The sequence below is a fragment of the Belonocnema kinseyi genome, chromosome 1 (genome assembly GCF_010883055.1).
Source record: "Belonocnema kinseyi isolate 2016_QV_RU_SX_M_011 chromosome 1, B_treatae_v1, whole genome shotgun sequence".
Lineage (NCBI taxonomy): Eukaryota > Metazoa > Arthropoda > Insecta > Hymenoptera > Cynipidae > Belonocnema > Belonocnema kinseyi.
In genome coordinates, this window is record NC_046657.1 from 170,306,712 (window position 1) to 170,311,723 (window position 5,012).

The window sequence follows — 5,012 nt, forward strand, 5'->3', positions numbered from 1 at the left end:
TATATATTTATAGTATTATGTATATTATTATATTATTATTATTATTCTAAAAATGATCGTTCACAAATCAGTGGGTAAATACTAAATACAATTTTTAATTTACAGTTCAATCATTCGTCACTCCTGTATTTTTCAACCGATCTTCATGTTTCCTTTTTTTTATAAATTATCATCATTAAATTGTTTAAAATATTTGAAAGATTATGAAATATTTCATAAAGATTTTAATAATTTTACAACGATTTTAAGGGTTTCACAAAGATTTCATTGAGTTCCTAAATATTTTAAATATTTCAAAGATCTTAAGAAGATTTAAAAGACTTCAAAAGATTTCACAAAGGTTTAAACGATTTTCATAGATTTCAAAAGTTTTCAAAAAGATTTGAAGGATTTACAAGATTTTATAAAATATTAAAAAGTTTTTTAAGATTTAAGAAAGGTTTCTTAGATTACAGATTTTAAGGATTTTACAAAGATTTCATTGATTTCACAAACATATTAGGGATTTTAAAGGTTTTGAAAAAAATGCAAGAACTTCAAAATATTTCTAAAATGTTTTAACGACTTCAAAAGTTTTCAGAAAGATCAAAAGGGTTTCAAATTATTTTAGAAGGTTCCATAAGGCTTGAAAGATTTCTAAGATCTCTGAAAGATGTCAAGGATTTCAAAAGATTTTACAAATGTTTCAGTGATTTTACTAGATTGCAAAAGTTTTCAAAAATGGATTTTAAAATACTTCACAAAGATTTAAATGATTTCTTCGCTCTCAGAAATATTGAAAGGATTTGAATGATTTGAAAAGATTTCACAAATATCTCAAAAGATTTCGAAGTTTTAGGAAAGGTTTTTTAAGCTTTCAGAAAGATTACAGAAAGTTTTAAAAGATTTGAAGAGGACCCCAAAAAGATTTAAAAGTATTTTAGAAAATTTCAAAGATTTTAAAATAATAAAAAAAAGTCTAAATAGATTTTGAATATTTCTGAAAGGTTTCTAAGATTTCATAAATACTGCAAAGATTTTAAATATATTAAAAAATATTTCACAAAAATTTTATAAGATTTGGAAGAATTAAAAAAGGTTTTCTAAACTTTCAGAAAGATTTAAAGGATTTCAAGAGTACCCCAAAAAAATTTTAAAGAATTTTAGAACTTTTTAAAAGAATTCACAAAAATCTTAATAGATTTTCAATATTTCTGTAAAGTTTCTAAGATTGAAGAAAGATTGAAAAGATTTTACAAAATTTTTTAAGATTTCTAAAAGATTTAGAAAGATTTCGCAGAGGTTTTAACGATTTTAATAGATTTCAAAAGTTTTCATAAAGATTTGAAGGATTTTCATAGATTTTAGAGTACTTCACAAATTCAAGAAGGCATTTATAAATTGAAACACTTGCAAACACGATTAATTTGTATTTTTAATAAAATTTTGGATGAGAAAATGTCCAAATCAGCCGTCTTATAGCAGAAAAAAATTTTTTTTCTTGATTATCGTTAGAATTAACTTAATTATGTTAAAGAACCAAGAGAATTATTAAGCAATAAAGAAAAAAAATCTTTTTGACTGTTATTATCCATAAGTTACTAGTTATTTTTAAAAGATGAAATAAGAAAATAAATAAAATTTTGCGTAATTGTTAAAAAATTTTTTAAAAATAAATGTCTCAAGCGGCAACCACTTTTTATTAGCTAAATCGTCATACCTAATAAAAAACATTGCTCAAACTATAAAAAATAAGGTATTAAATAAAAAATGAGGTATTTTTATTCATTTTTAAATTCTTTTCACCAAAATTAAGTTATAATTATATTCACAGTAAAGTTCAAGTAAGACATTGTGTATAATAACATTGGTGACTCTAATCACGAACATTACATTTAATATGATCTGTATAGAAATTTCAAAGAAAATTTCAAATATCTATTTTATTTCAGAAAAATATATTCACAAAAAATAAATTGTTTAAAAAATGTTTCTCTATAATGTTTTATATTTTTTATGACTAAAAAGCCAAAGCAAAGTAAAAAATGTTGTAAAAAGACGCAAATTTGAGTAATTATCTTAGAGAAGATAGTTATAAAAAATAATCAACTGTTTCAAAAACTATGTTTGTTAAGTTCAATTAATTATAATCCCACTAAGTGAAATGCGGACAAAACGCTTAAAAATTTCAGATAAAATCTCAACTATCTTGCATTCCTACAGTGTGGACACGCTGGGGCTTACATACATGGCCAGTTAAATGCTACCCGAATTGCACAATAGCAGGGGAGAAGCCATTATACAAGGGTATTTTCATATTTCGCGCCTTGTTTGCACCTGTTTTCCCTAGTCGCTGTCAGTAAATATAGGCAATGTCAATTTAAAGTTTACGCATGTAATATTTCATTCACTTTATTTAAAATATATTCTGTCTATTCATAACGTACCTTTTTTTATGCAGTAAAAATAAGCGTTAAACATCATTCACTCTTCGCCCACTGGAAGCGCAGAATATTATTACTATTTTATAGTATTTGTCACTGAGCAGCTATTCTATAATGGTATTAGCAAAGAAAAAAAAAATACGTTTACTTTTCAGTTCACATGTCTCACTTCATTATAAATAAAAGACTTTTATTATTCGTAATTACTATATAACATAACTTATATTGTTTTGACACTTATATCCGATTGAAGTTTCGAACGCAACCATGGAAACTATCATAAACTTGATCCGAAGATGCACGGACTTGACGGAATGGCCAATCCGAATGAAACTTTAAAGGCGCGAAATATGAAAATACCCATGTATAATTTCTTCTGCCCTACTGTTATGCAATTTGGGTAGCATTCAACTCGCCATGTATGTAAGCCCCAGCGTGTCCACCCTGTATAAGAGAAGGTAGTTATAAACAATAGTAAATTGTTTTAACAATTATTTTTGCTAATTGCGTTATGACTCTAAGTGAAAAGTAAACAAAAAGTTAAATTTGTTGTTTAAAAACGGCGTATTTGCAATATTATTCAAAGAGAAAATCATTTAAAATAAAAATAATTTGTTTAAACAATTATGTTTTTTAACTTGAATGAACTATTATCTTAATCGAATTCAGAAGTGAACAAGATGTGGAAAATTTCCTTTAAAAAACTTCAACTCTTTAGTATTATTCTCAGAAAAATATTGTTATAAATAAAAAGAATAAATAAAAAAAAAATTATCAGAAGAAACTGCAACTTTCTAACTCTATTCTAAGAGAACATTGCTAATAGCAACAATAAATTGCTTCACAATTTATTTAAACATGTGATTATAGGACAAAAGTAGTTTTTTATGTATTAGAAATCATTTTTCACTTATGGGTTTTTTTTTGGCACTCTATAAAACAGACTTATGAGGGTGATATTTAAAAAGTAATTATTAATTTTTTGTATTCTATAGCTAATTGTGAAGGGAAATATTCAGTTTTTCCTCGATTCAACTACTATTGACGATTTTCAATCAAATTTACAAAGACGTCTTTTTTCTTATGGAATGTACATGCAAATCTGTTTACAAATCAATTTTTAATGGATTTTGGATGTTTATTTTTCAAATGCAAGAAACTTGAACGTGTAACATTTTTAACCTAGAATCCGTTATAAATGGAACAAGACAATTCAAAATAAAAATTAAAAAATAGACAAATATTTTCTTCTTGATCTTGACAGTTATTTAAAGCTATAGAAATTCCCTGAGTTTTGCGAGATGTTTTTTTCTAAATCCCGGACTTTTTCCTGACCAATATAAATTCCCTATCTTAAAAAAATATATTCTTAGCTATTCTTCTCGTTATTCCCGAACCAAGTTTCTTTGTCGTTTCATTTTTGAATGTTCAAAAATTACTTACATGAACCCCCCCCCCCCCCCCCCCCCCAATATAATAAACCGTAACAAAATGCACTCGAACTTGGATTTGAGCAAACTGAATTTGTGCATTCCGAGAATTAATCCTGTGGTCGGTTTCGGGACGACAAGAGCCACAGGGCCGAGAGGGGAGGCGCTGCTCAGTCAAGCGTGACAGACAAAAGGAGGGCCGCACTCACGTAATTTAAGTACGGTCCCTCTAAGCTCTTCTTTAGTCATTTTGCAGATATTTAAAAAAATACATCTAAAAAATTATAAAGAAAATTAGTGATGCACTCAAGACGATTTCGAGAAAATTCGAAATTTTCTAGAAACATGTTCAAGTGAACTTAAAACTTCATGGAGATCGAGAGTCTGAAATAAAAAGTTCGAGATTCTCGATTCGAGATCTCGACTTTTTAGAAAGATTTTCAATGTACATGATGTCATGGTTTCATCTGAACTTGTTTCAAGAAAATCTTGAATTTTCTCGAGATCGTTTCGAATACATCACTAAAAAAATCTTGTTTATTTTTTTGTTAAATAACAAAATTTTGTTTGGTCAAAGTGAATTTTCTGAAACGACTAGCTGGAATGCTTACAGTCATTAGAAGAAACATCAAAAAGCATTGAAAATTGATTTGTAAACAGACTTTTGTCCACAAAAAGTTGTTTTGGCCACACTGTGCGATGCTTCAATTGATTGAAATAATTGTTCGCTTACCTGTCTCATTTAGTGAAAGTTAATCGGAAATGCATGTCATGCAAACGTTATATTCACAAGTGGCTCAACAACATTCAGCGTCGCTTACACATGCTGAGTTGACTTTGATGCTGAATGCCATCATCATCAAAAGATAGGCACGCAGATAAGAAAAAAAAGACTTCTTATTCTTCATCTCGTTCTTCACCTTTGAACTAGGACCGACTTTATCAGTTGTCGAATATGGCCTAATGAAGCAGTGGATCATTTTTTATTATTCAGCTTAAAATATAAGACCCTAAAAACCTCGAGTCATAAAAAATATTTAATAATTCTTATCTTGCTGGGCACGTTCTGAAACTAGGACAGTTGAGAAAAATGTTTGATTAAAAAAAGACAAAAATGGTTTGAATATAAATTATTTGATATAAGCAATTATTATTATTA

At 27.6% G+C, this 5,012-nt stretch overlaps 1 protein-coding gene across 2 annotated transcripts in view; it reads left to right on the forward strand.

The window, feature by feature from the left end:
- The window catches only part of LOC117173555, a 12,325-nt gene that overhangs the window by 1,181 nt on the left and 6,132 nt on the right, over positions 1–5,012 (forward strand). The window lies entirely within an intron of this gene.